Consider the following 21,348-nt stretch of genomic DNA (forward strand, 5'->3'; position numbering starts at 1 on the left):
ACAAATGATTGTTGGACCACTCCAGTCCTCAAAGACACTCAACCCCTTCCTGAGACCTCATATCTATGTCTGTCCACAAGTGCCCTAAATGAGGGTGCCTACTCATCAACCACCACAAAAGGCAACAAATGTACCTTTTATGACAGAAATAGACCCACTACTGTCCACTCATTCTTGTTGTTCACTTTGTCTGAATCTCAAGCTCCATTTGAGAATTTAAAGAAGAACAAATACTCACAAAATAACTCATTTTAATACTTCCATCCAAAATTAAACATTGGACCCTACCTGTAGCCAAGGAGCTATTGGCAATTAGTGGTTGCCAGTGGGGGCAGGGGGGTCCTTTTTCTTCCATGGTTTAGGACACTAGTGACTTGTCTAAATAAACACAAGTACCTTAGGGGAAAAATGAAAGTAGGTGGTGTATGGGTTGCACTGTGTGGCAGACCAGAAGACTAAAACACAGTTTTTAAAAATCAGTAGTCTGGTGAAGTTCAAATTAGTATGCAGTTAGCATGCAGGAAGCCGTGGAAGGGCTGTGGTACTGCCACCCAGTAACCGCAGTGGCTGTGGGAGCAGGAGGAGCCAGTGTTCATCACTGGTATACCAGAAGGCCACTGGCTTGTATTTATTTGTATCTGGGCCACTCTGCTGCAGTTATGAGAGGTTTGGATGGAGTCTACAGGGTCTCTTATGTGTAAACAGCATTGGCGTATAGAGACACTCTAGCTTCTTTTCCTAATTGTATCCCTTTTATTTACTTCTTATCGTATAGTTATGTCTTCAAACAACAGCACTAATTAGACTGGGGGGAGGGGCATTAATACTATTTTTTTAAAGACGACACAAAGTTGGAAGGAGATGGGTGGAGAGTACCAGGGAGAGTTAGAGGGAAGTACTGGTAGACAGAAATGACCAATATTCTTTGTACAATGTATGAAACTTTCAAAAGAATGGAAAATTAAAAGAAAGAAAGAAAATTTCAAAGTTCAAGGGAAGCTCCAGTTTGAGGCCAGCCTCGGCTGGGAGACCCTGACTCAAAAAAGAAAAACCAACAAATGAAAGCCAATAGCCAACTTCAGTTTGGTGAGGCAGCAGCCAACACCCACCCTCCACCTGGCAAAGGGAACATGTGAGCCTTTCCAGCTCGCCTGCGTAAGACAATTGATAAATGGCCTTATTAATAAATAAAACCTGGAGCCAGATATTGGGGTGAAAACAGAGAGATCAGGGAAACAGAAAGAGGCCAGCCACGCTCTTACTGCTTGAAATCCTCAGCCCAAAAGAGAACTATTTCCTGTATACCCACACCTAGATCCTTTCTGTTCTGCCAACTCATTTCCTCTCCACCCAGCTACATCACCTCCTCTTTCTACCCAGCTCTATCACTTCCTGTCTGTCTGTACAGACCTCCAGGCCTCCGTGGTTAGTATCAGGATTAAAGGCTTGTGTGCCACCATGCCTGGCTCTGTTCCCAGTGTGGTCTTGAACTCACAGAGATCTGGATGACTTTCCGCCTCCCAAATGCTAGGATTAAAGGTGTGTGCTACCATTGTCTGACCTCTGTGTTTACTATAGTTGCTGGCTTTTTCCTCTGATCTCCAAGTGACCTTTATTTACTAGAGCATAAATAAAATACCACCAGACACCTGAGCTGGGTGGTGAAGTGAGTCCTCCAGAGGTAGCAGTAGCTGCAGTAGCTTAGCAAGGACCAGCAGCCTGGAGCTCATTGTCTAGCCCGGAGCCAGAGCTGGAGAAACACAAGGAGGACAAGAGCACAGTGAGAAGTCAAAGCTGGTGCTCGCTGGAGGCATGCAGCAGCTGTGGCTCAGAGCACCAGGTTAGGTAGTCAGTCCTCTGTTCCAAACGATGCTTCTACTTCCAACCCAAACAAAGCTTCAGTTGACCAGGCATTTGCTTGCTCCTAGCTCTCTCTGCTGAAGATGAATCTTGTAAATCGTCAGCAGAAGCAAGGCAAATTGTAGCCCTTTCGTAGAAACGTCTGGATTTCAAAGGAATCCTCTTGAGACCTAAGATGTTTTCCAGGCTCCAGTGAGCAAGGGTTAGTTAGGGTTTATCCCCACCTGTGAGAGAGGTGTTTCAAGTGCACTCTGGGGGAGGGGCTTTCAAATGGCTCTCCCCAAGCTTAGGACTATTCAAGGCACCACAGGTAACTATGTGTGATAATTTCATAAGAATTATCCCCACTGGAAAAAAAGTGTTTCATCTAATGGTCAAGTTAGCATCAAGAGTTGCCTGGTTTAGGGCTGGAGAGAGAGCTCAGGGATTACTAGCATCTGTTGCTCCTGCAGAGGACCTGCGGATGGATTCCCAGCACCCACATGATGGCTCACAAACATTTGTAACAGAACTTCTAGTGGATCTGACATCCTTATCCTGCCTCCATGGGCACCAGGAACATGGTACACAAGTCATACACGTAGGCAAAAAACCCATACACATAAAACAAATTTAAATTAAATTATTGAATTAAAAATAAATAATTTTTTAAAGAGAGCCTGTCTCCAAAAACACACAAGAACAAAAAGAGTCATTGGTTCACTTTGACAAATATCCAAGAACATCTTCTTGGGAACTTTAGCATGAAACACCAGAGCACACAAAAGTGAGTGAGACACAGCGCCTCCCTCAAGGGAGACAGTCACATGGCCAGTAATTTAATATACCTGTTTTTGACAGCTGTGTGTGCTTGTGCCATCAGCAAAAACAGAGCAGTGGATGAGGCTGCTGCAAGCATCAGTAATCACAGGCAAGAGGTCTACATTCTAGAGGGGAAGCTACATAAGCTACATTCCACAAGGCAAGACAGGGAGAAAAGGTGAGGTGTGCAAATTAAGTCTAGCCTATGGCGAAGATTTTTGCTATTTAACCTAGAATTCATTTCAGTTGCAGACTTATTAACTATATCACAAAAACAGAAAATAAATAGAGCACAGACAATGAGCATGCTAACATTCAAACACTAGTGTCAGCGAAATCTTTGCTATTGACTTTGTTTAGGGTTATAGCTAAGGAACCAGAAAGTGAAGAGAAAGAGGAAATTGTAATGTGGCAGGAAAGGCAGATGCATGAAGTCAAGGCAGTGGCATAAAAGACAGGGGCAGAGGACTTATTACCAGACTATTTGAATTGCTGTCTGCATTTGCCTATCCCTCCATCTGGACTCACCATCCATTCAACCATCCATCATCCACCCATTCATCCACCCATTCATTCATCTATTCATCCACTCAGACATCCATCCATTCATCCACCCATTAATTCACCCAGCCATCCACCCATCCATCCATCCATCCATTCATCCACCCAGCCAGCCAGCCAGCCATTCATCCACCCAGTCATCCACCCAGCCATCCACCCATTCATCCACCCAGCCATCCACCCATTCATCCACCCAGCCATCCACCCAGCCATCCACCCATTCATCCACCCAGCCATCCATCCATTCATCCACCCAGCCATCCATCCATTCATCCACCCATTCATCCACCCAGCCATCCATCCATTCATCCACCCATTCATCCACCCATTCATCCACCCAGCCATCCATCCATTCATCCACCCATTCATCCACCCAGCCATCCATCCATTCATCCACCCAGCCATCCATCCATTCATCCACCCATTCACCCACCCAGCCATCCATCCATTCATCCACCCATTCATCCATCTGGGCTGGCCACCAATTCATCCACCCATTCATCTGCCTGGCCCAGTCTTATCTTCACCTCTAAAGCCTTCCCAACTTCATATCCCTCATTTGCCCAACTTGGCTTAAACACTGGGGCTCAGCCTTCACACACCTCCCTTCTGGCATTCAACTCATCCTGAGGCTATCCTCAACTCTGACCTTGCAGCTTGACTCCACAGCTGCGGCTGTATCAGACCTCCAGCAAGGTCCTTGTCCAGTACCTTCCCAGACACCCTACATACCCTGTCACCCTTCTACTTGTGGACTCTTGGGAGCTCCTTGGACTCTGCTTTGACCTCTTTAATCCCCAGTGGCCATTCTGTAGCTCACACGTTTATAGTTACTGTGTGATATGAATGTATGTGATCTACTTAATATACAGTTATGATCATGATAAAGGACTCTGACTTTGCCTTGGCCAGCTACCTAGGGAAATTTCATCTACTTGGCAAATTATAGGCAACAAAACCAATGTCCCTTACAAATTTATCATCATTCAATAAATTCTGACATTGTAGAAAGACAAAAATGTGTCTACCCATGATTCTGGTATAGCACCTTCACAACACATGCATAGTTTTTGTTTGAGATATTTAAGAGTTAACACACATTGAGTTTAGGGCTGAAACTGAAGCGAGCTAACATGATATCACATCGAATAGGGAGATAAACCAACATCTTTTCCCATGATGCTCTGTGCTGACTCCCAGGTGGGGTGACTTCACAGGTAAAGAAATCAAATCCAAATGGATTTAGTGACTTGCTTAAACTTGTACAAGCGAGTCCTGAACCTTTGTGGTGACCTATGGAAAGTGATTCCTGAAATCATCTTTTTCTCACTCTCAGGCTTCACTGACCTTGAGGGAAATAGATGAATGGAGATGAAAGGAGCAGGGTCATCCCACAGGGTAAACTGCAGCGCTGGGCTTCACCCAGGCTCTCCAGTCAAGGTGAGCTCTCTCGGGAAACTTGTACTTAGCAATATATTCAAAAGGATACTTTGCCTTCTTTTTTATTGATGCACAACCTGTGGGTTGTGGGGAATATAGAACGCTTGAATTTATTAATGGAATTAGCAACATAAAATGTGAAAATTATAATAAAATTAGTAAACATCTGACTGCTGAATTAACAGTAGAAAAAATTCCAGGGCAGAATTAAAGACTGAAGGAATGAAGAAAATCGACTGAAGGAAATTCAGTGGTCTCTGGCAAACTCAGACTCTACCCTCTGAAACTATAATCTGGACCTGGGAAATCAGCCTATGAAAGTGGCTTTGTCTCCTAATAATGGCCTGTGAATTACCTTAGCAATTCTTACAAGGCCCAGGAGACACCTCTTCTATTCTGCTTTGGGTGTAATTTAGATGTCAGGTCAAGAAATTTAAATTTTATTTTCATAATTTTGGGGAGTTGGGGTTTTGTTTTTTGTTTTTGTTTTTGTTTTTTGTTTTGTTTTGTTTTTTTACTCGAGCTAGCTATTTAGAAATAAGCATTGAGGTTTCAGAGGCAAACATATTGTCAACAGTCACCTGTACATATCAGTGCATAGCAGTTGAGCAGTGGTGGAGTCTGTGACAGTCACAGACACTATGCCCTCTGAATTGGAGGGTGGACACCAGGTTACTGATCTATCATCATACCAGCCTGCATGTGTCCAATAACATCTCATTTTTATCTCAGAAGCTGAGCAGGGTTGGCCCTCTTAAGTTCTTGGATAGGAGGCAGTCAAGGAATGCAGGGTTCTTGCATGAGGAAGCAAAGGGGATCAGTGCTTAGCAGGACTTGACTGACTAGAAACTAATGGCAATTTCATGCGTGCTATGCTCAGTCATCTTTTCATTATTACATATAAAATACCTAAGGTGGTATGCTTTTAATGAAACAAAATGTCTTTTGCTCATTGTTTCAGAGGAAGGGGGAATAAACAGTTCATGCCATCTCTGAAAGGCCCCAGCCACCCCACCTGAGTTAGAAGCCCACATTAACACTACTCTATATGTTCTCTTTTCTTTGCATACAAAGAAACATGAGGGCTCCACACTAACTTACCCAAGGACTCACGTCTAACTGCCTTGTCTGGACTTTGTGTCTAGCCTCTTACTACCATCAACAGAAGGCTTAAGAGCTGACTGCTGTGGATGATTGATTGATAAATAAAACACTGATTGACCAGTAGCCAGGCAGGAAGTATAGGTGGGACAAAGAGAGAGGAGAGGTCTGGGAAGTGGAAGGCTGAGACAGAAGAGACACTGCCAGCCGCCACGATGAGGAGCAGGATATAAAGTAAGCCACGAGCCACGTGTCAAAGTATAGATTAATAGAAATGGGTTAATTTAAGTTGGAGGAACTAAATAACAAGTCTCTGTGTGTTTACTCAGGTGGGTCTGAGTCGCTGCGGGACTGGTAAGTGAGAGAGATTTGTCCTGACCTGGGCCAGGCAGGACTGGAGAAAACTCCAGCTACAGCTGACACGAGGGTATGGTGGTCCACAGCTGTATCCCAGCACTTGGGAGACTGAGAATGGAGGATCAAGAGTTTGAAGACAGCCTGAGCTACACAGTGAGTTTCAGGTCAGCCCATATACATAGCAAGACCTATCTGAAAAGCAAAAAGTCTTAACTACTTTAAGGCTCCTGCATAGTTCCAGGCGATAAATGGTATTCCAACCATAGCACTGACTTTCAGGGGCCCTGTTATGTGCTGGGGAAGAGTTGGAGAGATGGATGTGGCATTTTAAGATCAGTAAAGCCCCAAGTTCTTGATGTTTCTTGCTGTCTAACTCCATTGTCATGAAGTCACAATGCAAATACCAGATGTTCTATATTTCTCTACTCAAGAGTATGTTCACATTCAAGGAGGATCATGAGGAAGGAATTGTAGAGGTAAATAGGGCAGATTCTACACAGCAGTGGGAAAGAATATTTGGTCTTGATTTTGGTTCGTGGGAAGGGGTTTTGAAACAGGGTCTGTCTGTGTAGTCCTAGGTATCCTGGAACTCACTATGTAGACCAGGATGGTCTTGAACACAAGATGGTTTGCCTTGTCTCTGCCTCCCAAGTGCTGGGATTAAAATTATATACCACCATTCCCAGTTTAAGAATATATTATTTTTTTGGCCTAGCAGTTGTGGCACACTCCTTTAATCCCAGCACTCAGGAGGCAGAGGCAGGTGGATCTCTGTGAGTTTGAGGCCAGTGCTGGGCTACAGAATGAGTTCCAGGACAGTCAAAGCTACACAAAGAAACCCTGTCTCAAAAAAATTTCTCTCTCTCTCTCTCTCTCTCTCTCTCTCTCTCTCTCTCTCTCTCTTCTTTCTCTCTCCCAGTGATGGAGATTGAGTCTTGAACATACTTCCCAACAATTCTGTTACTAAAACATCTCCACAGAAAGCACGTAAGGCTCAGGATCCACTGTGGAAGAGGGGGCAGAACTACCATAAGATCCAGAAGATTGAGGAGTTTTCTGTAAGATTGTCTCCCAGTAGGCTACCTAGAAAACAGGGACCCTAGGAAAGACACAGGGATTACCCAATGACAGAGAAATGGATGGGATCTACATGAACAACATGGACGACAGTGGGAGTAATGAAGGGCAAGATTTGAGGGAAAGAAAGCTTAGGGGAGCAGGAGATCCCAGCTGGATCAAGAACAGAAAGGGAGAACAAGGAATAACAGACCATGATAAATGAAGACCACATGAGACCAGGAATAGGCAGAGTGCTCGAGAGGTCCCCAGAAATCCACAATGATACATCCTCTGTAGACTGCTGGCAATGGTAAAGAGAAAGCCTGATCTGACCTAGTCTGGTGATCAGATGACTAAACACCCTAACAGTCGTCTTGGAACTCTCATCCAATAACTGATGGAAGTGGATGCAGAGATCCTCAGCCAGGCCCCAGGTGGAGCTCCAGGTGTCCAACTGTTGAGAAAGAGGAGGGACTGTAAGAGTGTGAATTGTTGAATCCAAGATTGCAAAAAGCACAGGGACAAATAGCCAATTGAATGGAAGCACATGAATTATGAACCAATGGCTGTGGAACCCCCAGCTGGATCAGGCCCTCTGGATAAGTGAGACAATTGAATAGCTTGATCTGTTTGGGAAGCTCCCAGGCTGTGGGACCAGGACCTGTCCTTAGTGCATGATGTGGCTGTTTGGAACCTTGGGCTTACACAGAGACACTTTGCTCAGCCTGGAAGGAGGGGACTGGACCTGCCTGTACTGAATCCACCATGTTTAAATGAATCCCCAGGGGAGTCTTGGCCCTGTAGGATATGGGAATGGAGGGGAGGAAATGGGAAGAAGGTGGGGGTGGGTGCGGGAGGGGGGAGGACAGGGGAACCCATGGCTGATGTGTAAAATTAAAACACAAATATAATTTTAAAAATTTTTTTAAAATAATAAACACTTCACACAATGGTCACTCTGTCAGGCCTGCATTCAGGGACCCCTCTGACACATGCCTGGCCTCAGCAGCTTTATTCCTTAACTCTTCTTTTTCTATCCTTAACTCTAAATCCAAAACCATGTGGCCAAAGCTGCCAAGTTCTGCCACTTACTGTTAAATTTCATCTTCACCAGCTTTCTGTCCTTCACTGCCTAAGCTTGGCTGTCCTGAAACTGGATTTCTGGACCAAGATGGGCTCTAACTCACAGATCTGCCAGTCTTCTGCCTTTCAAGTGCTGAGACTAAAGGCATGCACTACCACACACAAGTTCTAAGATTATCTTTAGTTCCTTTTCAGAAGTTGGAAACTTAGCTGGGTCAGATCTTGCCCTGTATTCCACTCCCTGTTTTCCATTCTCAATCCATTTATCTCCTTGAAAACAGGATTTAGCTCCATTCCACTTCCTGGTGCTCTTTTTCTCCTCAAAATTTACACTATGTAATTTATTCAGCTTTTCATTATAAATCTTCATTAAAGTTACCACTGATATCCACACAACAGAGTCAATACGAGGCTGTTTTGAGATTTCCTCTGCCAACAGAATTAATCCAAAACTCTTCACTTTAGCCTCAGGCAGACTCTTTGGACAAGGGCAAAAGGCAGACACTCTCTTTACCAAAATATCAGAAGAACGATTTCTAGGCAACATACTAAAATTCTTCTCTGAAACCTCTTGAGCCTGTTTCTGACATTTCAAATCATTATCAGTCTTCCATGTTCCTGCTAGTATGGTCCATTAAGTAGGGCTTATAGTATTCCACTGCTTTCCTAACCCAAAGTACCAAAGTCCATATTACTCCAAACAAAAGCATGGTCAAGCCTATCACAGTAATTAATGCTCCAGTCCCTGGTCCCAACTTCTGTCTTACTTAAGGTTATTTTATTGTTAAAAAGAGACACCACTGGGCAGTGGTGGCGCACGTCTTTAATTCCAGCACTTGAGAGGCAGAGCCAGGTGGATCTCTGTGAGTTCAAGGCCAGCCTGGTCTACCAAGTGAGTTCCAGGAAAGGCACAAAGCTACACAGGGAAACCCTGTCTCGAAAAACAAAAACAAACAAACAAAAAAACAAAACAAAAAGACACCATGACCATGGCAATTCTTACAAATAAAACATTTAATTGAGGTGGTAGCTTAAATTTCAGAGGTTCAGTCCATTATCAGATGTGGTGCTGGCTACAGCTTGAACAGAAAGCAGCAGGAAGTCGACTGACAGTCACACTGAGTGAAACTTGAGAAAAGAGACCTCAAAGCCCGCCCCCATGGTGACACACTTCCTCCAACAAGCCACACCTCCTAATAGTGCCACTCCCTTTGGGGGCCACTTTCTTTCAAACCACCACATACATACAGGTAGCATTACAGAAAGTGAACATTGCTATATTCAGGAATATATACATAAATGCATGCCGTGACAATTAATGAAAAAGAAGCCATGAATTTTCAGGAGAGCAGGGAGGGGTATATGGGAGGGTTGGAGGGAAGAAAATTAAAACCATTTTCTTAAAAAGAATACTTCAGTTGTGCAGATTTTTCAGTCCACTAGGTGGGCAAGTACCCATCTCTACAACTGGAAACCCTGCAAGTACTTCGAATTTATTATATTCCAAATTGCATCTATCAGTCAGAAAAACTAAACAACTTAAATACAACTTAAGAAAGCAAGGGTTGGGAGCTGAAGAGATGGTTCCACAGTTAAGACTGAGTATTGAGCACAGCTCTTGCAGAGGACTGGAATTCAATTACCAGCTACCTACCATGTGGGGCAGGTCACAACATCCATAAGTCAAGCGCCAGGAGATCCAACACCCTGTTCTGGCCTTGGATCATTCTCTCTCTCTCTCTCTCTCTCTCTCTCTCTCTCTCTCTCTCTCACACACACACACACACACACACACACACACACACACACACTTAAAAATCCATTTAAATAAATTAGAAAAAGGGGCTGTTTTGGCTGGCACTTTGAAGGTATCTCCCAGCCCAGGAGGCACAGCAGCAGGAATGTGAAGCAGCTGATCACGTCATATCAGCAATCAGGAAGCACAGAGGTGAGGGCTGGGGCTCAACACATTGTCTCCTGTTTATGGAGCCCAAAACCCCAGCCGGTGGACTAGTGCCACCTACATTTATGGTGGGTCTTTCCATGTCGATTAGTCTACAAACGCCTTCAAGATCCGTCTACAAGTTTGTTTCCATGGTGATTCTAAATCTATCACATTGAAAATCAAGATCAACCATCATTGTATGTCATTTGTCCCCCTCCTTGATATCGCCTCTTCATGGTGTACTCTGTGACTGGCTGAATGATGCCACCACCAACCTGCTTGAGCTAGAGGCCACGAACCAACCTCATCTGTTCCTCCTCTCCTCCTCCCAAGCCCGATCAGTTCCTGCACTGTTCTCTCTCATGAACAAGGCTGCAAGCAGTGCCTCCCTTTCCTCTTTACTGTTTCGGTCTCGGTGAGTATTCTGTTATCCCTGTCCTGGATGGAGGGGATGTTTGCAGTGCCCAGGTGATTTTGTCATGACCTTTGCCCATGTGCCAAAGTCCTAGCAGGAAGCAGGTTGTAAACTCCAAGGCGTTGACTGAAGACACTTAGTGGGTAGGGTTGTGGCATGCATCCGGGCAGGTGAAGGGGACGGATAAGGACGGTGACACTCCCTTAATCTGTAGGAAGCAGTTAGTTGTTGTACTCATTGGATCTGACAGAACAGGAGGAAAAGAGAACCGGACCCCAGAATAAGTTGTAGCCATGGAAACTGGGTCACCTCTTCCCACCACAAAATAACGTGTGAGGTATCAACTGTGATTTATGCAATGCACACACACTTCAAAACAACATGTTATACTTGCAATTATGGGTAATTTTTACTTGTCAGGTTGAAGAATGAAAAATTAATAATGAATGAGAAAAGGAGCCTCCTAGTAAAGTGAGCTCAGGTAGAGTCTTGGGTGGCCAGAGACCCAATCAGAGGGGTCACAGACTTCCTGTCCTGTCTCTTCTGGTCCTCTGACCCTGCTAGTGGCACCCTACTTTGGGATAAACCTAGCAAGAAACAGAAAGTAAGAACAACTCAATTGGGAATTTCTAGAAAATTAGCCTCCTGAGGCCAGGCTGTAGGTCTGTGGAGGAAAGGGAGCTTACCCACCAGAGACATCCCCCTGCACTCATTTGCACACCAACTATTTTTAAGAGACCTCTGGGAAAGAAAAAAAAAATCCCTTCAGATTTGTTTTCCTGGCTGTTTTCCTGATCTTTCTGAATTGAATCCTGCCCAGCTGCATCTACTTCCTAATTGCAGCCATATATAACTCCTTAAAGCACAAATCTTTACAAGTTAAATCTTTGCAAGTTACTCCCCTGCTTATAAATCTGTCAACAGCTCCCCTTTATTCAGAGGACTGCATCTCCTAATCTTTAAACTTGGAACCTGTTCCAACATGCCTTTATATACCATCCCTATCTCCAGCAACTTAGCCTCCAGACTCACTGACCTCCTATGTCCCTAATCCACAGTTCCATGTTGTTATTCTAGCTGCAAGTGTCCACAGTAATACACCCAAGTGGATTCTCTTCCTAACGATGCGAACACTTGCTTTTGTGTCCTGTACAAAGCCAACAGGCATCCCTCCAACAGTATTAATGCTTTGTGTGATGTGTTTGTCTCAATATTTAAACTGGAGGGTTTGGAGGTTTATGTAGGAGAATGTGTGTACATGTGCATACGCCTGTGCACACTTGTGTAGAGTGTACATGTACATTTGTGTACATGCAGAGACCTGATGTCAACACCAGGTGTCTTCTGACAACATGCTCCACCATTTTTTTTTTTTTTTGCTGATTTGTTCTTTTATTAGTCTGTTGTTATACATGTGTGGTATGAATTAAAGTGTGTATGTAGAGGCCCAAAGTTAACACTAGGGTATTTTCATTTCCCTCACTACTCTATTTCTTGAAGGAGAAACTCTGACTGAACACGGGGCTCACCAATTCTGAGTAGTCTAGCTATCTGGCTTGCCCCGAGGTGCCCCCTTCTCTGCTTTTGGAAGGCGGGGACTAACAGGAGCCCCCATACCTGCCCAGTTTTTACATGAGTTTGGGGAATCCAAACTCTTGTCTTTCAGTCCTTTACCCACTGAGGCATCTCCACTCTCCACTTCGTTTCTTGAGACAAGGCCTCTTATTGAATCTGGAGCTGGTTCATCTGGCTAGCCTGGCCAGACAACGAGCTTCCATGATTACTTGCCTTGCTCCCACCCCAGCACTGGGGTTACAGTAGCACATCAACAAGCATGTCTTTTAGATGGGTGTTAGTGACCTGAACTCAAGTCTTCTTCCTTGTGTGGCCGCTGACATTTTACTGGCCATTTCCCACCCCCCCCCCCCCCCATTTAATGTAATCAATTTTTTTCTTCAGAAAGGATCTTGTCTATGTAGCCCAGGCTGACCTCAAGCTTATGGTAATCCTCCTGCCCCAGACTCTCTAGTGCTAGGATTACAAGCGTGTGCCACCATCCCCAGCTGAGATTTCTTGACATTTGTGGCTATGGCTGATAGTCTATCCCTGGTACCCCCCTCCATGACCAACACATGGCAGAGGCCCAGTGACTGTCCTCCTGCCCTGAATCCCTCCTCCGGGTAACAACCACAGAACACGGGCAGAAGGGATACTAGAAATGCCTGTCGATGTCTTGATTTATAGGGATCTTTTCAATAACTATATAGCTTTTCCAAGCTCTGGAAAATCTGGAGATTCAACCCTGGGCCTCACACAAACTGGGAAAATGATCTTCCATGAGCTACACCGCAACTCCAGGGATTTTTATTCCTTGAATAGCTCCTGATTCTCTGTCTGTAAATCCCTATACCAGAAACTATGGGAGGGGCTCTCTGCTCAGACACAAGAGTTGTGATGAGCTACTGTGCTCCCAATAGACTCCACCCTTTTCTGAGGTCCTTGAACTAAAACCACTTAAAAATGCTTTTTCCAGGTAAACCTGTGCCATGAAGCAACAAGTCCATAGGATCTGAAAGGGGACCAAATTCTTCAAGGTATCCTTGGAGCTTGGAAGATGGCTCAGTCACATAAGGAGCTGAGTTCAAATCCCCAGCACCCACTTAAAAGCTGGCATGCCTGTAGCCCCAGTACTGTGGAGATGGAGGCAGGATGATCCCTGGGCCTTTGTGGCCAGGCAATCCAGCTGAAATAGTGAGCTCCAGATTTATCAGGAAACCCTGTCTCAAAATAATAATAATAATAATAATAATAATAATAATAATAATAATAATAAATGGAATAGGCTAGAGCAATGGCTCAGTAGTTAAGAGTATTTCCAGAGGACAGGAGAGTCCAGTTCCTGGCACCCACAGTGGGCAGCTTACAACCACCTGCAACTCCAGCTCCAGGGGCATCCAGTGCCTCCGGCCTCCATGGGAAACTGCACTCACATGTATAACCCCCACTCAGACATATAAGCATACATATAATGAAAAATAATAACAATAAATGTTTTTAAAGGGTGAGAGCCGTGGAGGAAGACATGATTTCAACCTCTAGCTTCTACAAGCAAGTATATACATTTGGACGTGCACCTGTGCCCACCCATTAAACAAGTACACTCACAAACTTAAGGGGCAGGGGGAGAGAGAACAACTAGCCTGTCTCAGACATGACCTCGAACACCTCAGAAGGGGTAGGAATCGTTGTCCCCACCCACTTCAGGTCTACATCTCACTGTGGTGTAGAAGATGGATGCCACATGAGTGGATTACAGGCCAGATTAAAAAAAAAAAAAAATGGCAGTGGGCCGGGCAGTGGTGGTGCACGCCTGTAATCCCAGCACTCAGGTGGCAGAGGCAGGTGGGATTTCTGTGAGTTTGAGGCCAGCCTGGGCTACAGAGCTAGTCCAGGACAGGCACCAAAAGCTACAGAGAAACCCTGTCTCAAAGGAAAAAACAAAAACAAAAAAAACAAAACAAAAAAAACAGCAGTGGGAAGGGATGGGATGACTGAGTCCTGACTCTGCCTGCGTGGTTGTGTGACCTTGGCCAATGGATTCTAATGTTTCTCCAGCTGTAAAACGGAGTAAAACTGACCAGATGTGGTTACCACCAGTGTTGCCAGAGAGGTCCTGAAAGAGGTCGCTAACAACTAAGTGTCTCCCTCCCCTGGTCTAACCTTGACTATCTCTTCTTTGGAGGTCACCTGGTTAATCTTAGAATGAGACAGGTGATTTGGATGGGTACAGTGAGGCACGCTACCTTGTTTGTTTAAAAAAGGAAAGGAAAAAGAAAGAAAAGAAAAGAAAAGAAAACTTCATTTCCAAGCTTCCTCATGGCAATCCGGTGACAGAAATAAAACCAGGCAGTTGTTGCTATGCAACATCAGTAGCTTGCCGAGGGACCAGATACATCTTTGCTGTTACTTATCTTTACTTGAATCTTGAGTGATATTTTTCTGACTACCCAGCATTAGCCTGTTCTCATTACGTAAAGGCACAGTACAGTGGAGAGCGAATGTCTGGGAGGGAGTCCTGCCCTGAGGTTCAATGAGGTCCACTCTCCCTCGGAACTGGCTCTCTGGATCCTCTTTTCATTTCTGGTTCTCTTTCCTTTATTTTTTTCTCCCACTTTCTTCACTGCAGTTAAAATGAAGATTACTAGTAGCCAAGTGTAGTGCAGGCCTATCACCACAATACTCAGGAGACTGAGGCAGGGGGATTGTGGGTCTCAAGTCAACCTATGCTACAAAGCAAGAGCCTAAATTAAAAAATAAAAACAAGGGTCACCAGGTACAGGTGCCCACCAAGCCTGAACACTTGAGTTCAATTCCCCAGGCCCCACATGCTAAGAGGAGAGAGCCAACCCAAGTTGTCCTCTGACCTCCACACCTGTGCAAGAGCAGAGAGAGAGAAAATAAATAAATAACAATTACCATGGGAAGATACGTAAAGAAAGATCCTGTTTTTCTTAGCCCTTTTCTTGGAGGCAGCCGTCTTAATCATGGGTGAGTATTAAAGTGTTCTCTTTCTCGTGGTTTGAGGTGTTTTTGTTTTTTAGATGGAGTCTTGCAAAGTCACCCAGTATTGGCCCAGAAGTTACTCTGTAGCTAAAGCTGGCCACATGCATGTGGTGACCTTCCAGCTTCAGACTCAAGTACTGAGATCACAGGCAAGTGCTACCACATGCAGCCAACTTCTCTCTTCTTAAAATAACAAATAAGAGACGTTGTCTAAAATTTGGAGCCTACAAGAAGGCTCAGCAGGTGAAGACAGCTGCCACAAGGCTGAGATCTGAATTTAATCTCCAAGATCCACGCAGTAGAAGGGGAAAACTGACTTATAAGTTGCTCTCTGGCTTCATGAGACCCTGTCTCATAATCATCGCTGTGATCAGCCGTGTTCTCTGTGTATTCTTCAGACTTACCTTCTTTCAACACATGCCTTCCTTTTAAAACATCTGCATTCGAGTTCGGAAATGTGTCTCATCCCCAAGTCCTCCCTGCCGGTATGCCCTAGCCTGCGGAGCTCTCTGGTTTCTGCCGTCTGTGCCTGCTGTCCCCACAGAAGCACGTGCTCCAATTCCTCAGGCCGTGTCTCGGCATTCTCATCCCATTGGCATAATGGCTGACATGGAGGTGACGGGCAGAGCACACAGTAAGGTAGAGCGGTCACTCAACCACAGCCTGATTGTGAGACCAGGCCAGAGGGACAGCCCCAGGGCCAGGAACCTGGGGGGAGGAGGGTGTCACTGAAGAAGGTGTGCTTGGAGTCAGGAGGACTTTATGTTAAATTCAATAACATGACGTGCCTGTAGCAGGAGACCCTGGGGCTGTGGTGCCGGGGCTTGTCCTGAAGGTCCTCCGGCCTGCCTCCTGCCAGTGTCTGAAATGGATTCCACTGGCTGCTGCCTCCCTCCGCTCTCCTGGTACTGGCTGCAGCAAAGAGAAACGTTAGAACTGGGAAGGGTCTCCAGAATGTCTCTTCCAACTCTCAGACACTATACAACCCAAAGCCCCAAGCCTGAGAGACCGGCTGCAACCCACAGCTGGATCCTCTTCCTGGGCCTTTATATACTTGTGTGCTTACTTCCTTACTTATTTTTACTGCTCTACCAATGAGCCACATGCCCACCTTGTTTTTTTCTAATTTGAAACAACTTCTCCTGCAGCCCAGGCTGGCTTCAAACTCATTGTGTGTCCGAGAATGACCTTGAACCCTTGAACATCTAATCCTCCCGGCTCCACCTCCAGAGTGCTGGAATGGAAATGCAGGCACAAGCCTGGTTTATACAGTGAGGCAGGTGAACCCCACGCAGGCCAAGCAAGTGCTTTACCAACTGAGCTACAGCCCTAAGCCAGCTTTCCAGCTGATTAGGACAGAAGACCCCACTCAGTGTGTGGACCCCACCTTGAGAGTGTGCAATTTTAAAGAAAGACCACCTTATTGCCTAATTCATGACTAATTAGTTAATTAATCTCATAGAGAGGGCAAAGAAGATCCAAAGCAAAAATGAGCATGGTTTCAGGTTATGGGGATTGTTGGTAAATTGAAAATGTACCTCAAATTGGAAGATAAGCAAGTCCCCATCTCTCTCCTTGGTGTGTCTTGTCCCTGGCTTTCAACAAACCCTCATGTGACAGTACAGGTTCAGCACCCACTGTCTGCACATCTGACCCCAGACAGTGGGGTGTGGGTAGAAAAGCTCTGCCCAACCCCCAAAGTACTTATAGGTCCTGAGCAAGGCCAAGTCTCACAAGGAGCAGAATGAAGGCAGAGCTATGGGGGAATTCCCGAAAAAGAGCGACAGAGACACACGGAGAGATACACACAGAGAAAATGATTAATCCTCCCTGGGAGGAAGAACAGGTCAAGGGTCTAATGGAGGTATGGTTTGGGGTCTTACAGGGTAAACGGGAGGGGATAGCAGGGTGTTCTGTGATGACCAAGGTGAGAGATGTGTGGGAAAGGAATCAGGGATGAGAGGCCAGGCAGAAAGGAAATGCACAGGAGAGAGCTGGGAACAACAATGATAAGGCTTTGATTACTAAATTCATTTGCATATTTATAGTGCACTTGAAGAAGAGAAAGATGTTAAGGTATGACATTCAGGCTTATCCTGAGAGCCACAGGGAGTGAAAGGGTTTTAATAACCAGTGCACCATGATGAGATCTGTGCTTGCGTGGCAAAGCCTTTCAGATTCTCAAGACTGACCCTTCAAACGCTCAGTGAAATGAGCAAATCTTACATCTCTCCACGGGGGAACAGACTGCAAAGCCTCTGCTGCATTTACAAAGTAGAGGGTGTTTTCAAAGACTCAGCTTCTTCAGCCGGATAAATCCTGACTAACAACGGTTATGAGTTAGGATAAGAAGGCGGGGTGGAGATATGACACCTATGTCTCTCCCGGCACCCCTTGAAGCTCCAACGTTGTGAAGCTTTTACACTTTTTTATATATTTATATCACACGGAGTGACCCCCCTAGTTACCCAGATAGATAATAGCAGCCACAGACATTTGTAATGCTCTCCACATTAACAATAGATGTGCACTGCATTTTCTGTCTTGACTCTCCCAACAACTCCAGAGGTCGATGCTATGTTTGTTACCATCTTAGAGGTAAGAAAACTAAGCTTTAGAAAGACAAGCTGGCTTGGGAGTTGGCTCTGGATTCTCTGACTGATGACCTTTCTTTTGTATCCTGCTGCTGAGAGCAGTGTGACTGAGAGTTACTTTTCTCCTTGCTGTGACCAAATTGATGGTGAAAACAACTTAAAGAATTACTTTAGCTCACAGTGAAGGGTATATGCTTCCTTGTGGTGGGGAAGGGCTCACAGTTTGAAGAGCTACTGTCCACCATGATTCAGAAAGCACGGAACAGGAAGATGTGGCAACTGGTCTCCCGGCAGCCACAATCAGGAAGCAGAGGGCAATGATGCTGGTGTACAAGTTCCCCAGGACCTCAGTCCCTGGAAAGGCCCTTCTCACATTTAAGGTGGGCCTTCTCCCCTCCGTTAACAATGTATAGATAGTCCTTCATAAATGAGCCTAGAGGCTTGTCTCTTCTGTGGTCCCTGTCAGCATGACAAGATTAACCGCCCCAGGGACAAATGCAGCAGCAAGTCACCTGCACAGAGCTGAGAACAGCATTCTGTACTGAGAGCTGTCTCACATGTCTGCTAATGATCCTGGCCATGCCTCTGTCCCATAGAAACAGTAACATCTGCTGGCTGGTGTCAGAATGTTGCAAAACCAATACTCTCCTGGGCAAAGCACAGAGCAAATGATGAGCTTATCTATATCCATTCTGCAAAAGTGCCTGCCCCTCCCCCATAGCCTAGACACACATCCATATATTAAACTTGATGACAAACTATTTTCACCTTGAACTTGCCACTATTGTGAAGACAAGGAGAAAAAACAGGTCTTATCTCTACAGAGTGGGTCTTGAGGGTTACAAAGAGACAAGGGTGTGCTTGTGCAGCAGCTGCAGTGGTGCACACTGCAGGGATTTTAATTTAGTTTCTCTTTCTTTATCCTCGGTTTTCCGAGGCAGGGTCTTGCACAGCCCAGGCTGGCTTCCCATTCATCATTCCTCCTGCCTTTGCCTTCCAGTTGCCAGGATTACAGGTGCACAGTCTTGCCTGACTCTAACTCGGGAACTTGAAAACCTCATCTTAAACTAGACTATCAATGGCCGAAGTTACTTGACCTTGCAGACCCTGAGAGGCCTTATCTAGAAAAGACCGGAGCTCAGCTAGTGCACTCTAAAATCCTTTCTGTTCACAGGGTGAATTACTGTTTGCATAAGTGAAATGGGCGTGAATTTGATCAGATGGATTGTTTTCTGAGTAGGATATTCTGGCACACCTGCAATCCTGTCACTGGAGTCCAAAGTAAGAGAATTGTATATTCCAGGCTAGCTTGAACCACACACATAGTGAAAGCCTGTCTCAAAAGCACACACAGACACATGCACAGCCTCCAGGGAGATTACCAGGAACGGTTTGTCTGTTTGTTCATTGTGGTTTTGTTTTTTTGTTTTCCTTTTTCTTTTAAGAGTGTCTTTGTAGCCCAGGCTATCTTCAAACTAGCAGCAATCTTCTGCACGTGAGCTAGCACACCCAGCTTAATGCCTAGTTCTTCACTTCTTGCTCTGAACCTTGAATTACCACTTCCTACCTCCAGGAGTAAGAAGGTTTGCACTGACTCACCAACAAGCAACCATAAGAAAAAGGCCAGAGGCACGAGGAGTGACCTCTTGAATGGTGCAGCTGCAGGAAGAAAAGCCCTGTTCCCTCTTCTGTCAGTGACGACTGAAAAAAAAAGTCGGGCTGGAGAGATGGCTCAGAGGTTAAGAACACCGTCTGCTCTTCTGAAGGTCCCGAGTTCAATTCCCAGCAACCACATGGTGGCTCACAACCATCTATAATGAGATCTGGCACCCTCTTCTGTGTACATAATAAATAAATAAATCTTTTTAAAAAAAGTGACAGAGATAGGACACTAATTGAAATTTGAGTAAAGAACTTCAGGAGACATTTGTCCAAAAACAGACCCAATGGCCAATTAGCCTATGAAAAGGTGCTCAAAACCATTAGTCATCATAGAAATGCACATCGAAAGTGCCATGAGATATGTCATACAATGTCACACCTGCTGTGATCAAAAATACCTGGGAAGGGGACTGGGGATGTAGGTGGTTAGTGTGACGCTTGCCTGGCATGCAAAAACAAACAAGCAAACAAACAAAAAGTCTCTTTGGGGTTGGGGATTTAGCTCAGTGGTAGGGGGCTTGCCTAGCAAGCTCAAGGCCCTGGGTTTGATCCTCAGCTCAAAAAAAAAAAAAAAAAAAGTCTATTTGATCCTCCTACACTACACAAAAGGAGGTCTGAAGGCATACACCATTAATCTCTACACTCAGAAGGTAGAGGCAGCAGGATGAGGAAATTCAAGGTCATCCTGGGCTCCAAAGTCAGTTCCAAGCCAGTCTAGGTTCCCTAGAACACTGTCTCCAAAACAAAGCACCAGCAACAACCAGAACTAAGAAGCCATAAGTGTCAGTGAGGTCATGGAGAAACTGGACCTGTCAGCCACTGTGACTAGATAAAGGGTGAGAATGACCAGAAGAAAGGTCGGGATGTGCCACCACATTTCCCACAGCTTTGTGTCTCACTCAGTCTCCAGGAGACATGCAGGAGAAAAGGGGAGAGAGGGGAGGTACCAGTTGTCCTTTCCTTCTGGACCCATGGTGCCACCAGCCTAAGATGAAGCATGCAGGGAGATTGGACCTTTGAATTGATGTGTCTAGGGTCTGAACCCTTGTGTCCCTCCAGAATGTACATGCTGGCACTTCATAGCCAAGGTGATAGTCTTAGAAGACACTATCGTTCATATTTACTAAAGGGATTGAAAGAGTGAGTTCAAATCTTCAGTCTCCTCCACCGTGTGAAGACATAGCTTCCAGCATCTCCAGAAGACACCACAAGACCTGTCATGGAAGCAGGGCGAACCGTCCCAGATAGCAAATGTGCTGGCACCTTCATCCTGGACTCCACTACAGTGAGAGATAAATTCCTGCTCATTATAGATTACCCGGGCTGGGGTATTTTGTTATAGCATCAAGAATAAGCTAAGATACAGCTTTTAAAATTGGAATGAGGTTATTCTGAACAGAGCAGAGTATGAAGAATGAGGACAATGGAGCACCGTTAGGGGAAGCAGTTCTTAGAGGCAATGGCTCCACATAGACAAGCTGGTGGATGTTAGTGACCAAAGAAATCACTCATATCTACATGGTAGTGAGTTCAGCTGGTTTAATAAACAAGTCGAACATCAGAAGAGACATGTGCCAGGATTCTCCCATACCCATTCTCCAATTTCTTTCTTAGTAAGAAACTTGTTATCGTCAGCTAAGCAATGGTCCATTCAGACAGGCTGGTGCTAACACCTGCAGCTTAATTTCATGTGCAGCAGATATAAATGCAAGTTCAAACATAGAAAAAAAAGGAACCTGTTCCCCAATGGCTGTGAAGGAAGATCTTACACAAGAACTTTTGCTAATGACTTTTGGAGAGTTTCTTCTGACCTCACAATAGCACCCCTCCCCCACCAGTGTTTTACATCTTCAAGATGAGAATCTGGGTCCAGTTTTTAAATGTTGAGAAACTTGTCCAAGGTCACA

The sequence above is a fragment of the Onychomys torridus genome, chromosome 3 (assembly GCF_903995425.1).
Source record: "Onychomys torridus chromosome 3, mOncTor1.1, whole genome shotgun sequence".
In the NCBI taxonomy this organism is placed as follows: Eukaryota; Metazoa; Chordata; class Mammalia; order Rodentia; family Cricetidae; genus Onychomys; species Onychomys torridus.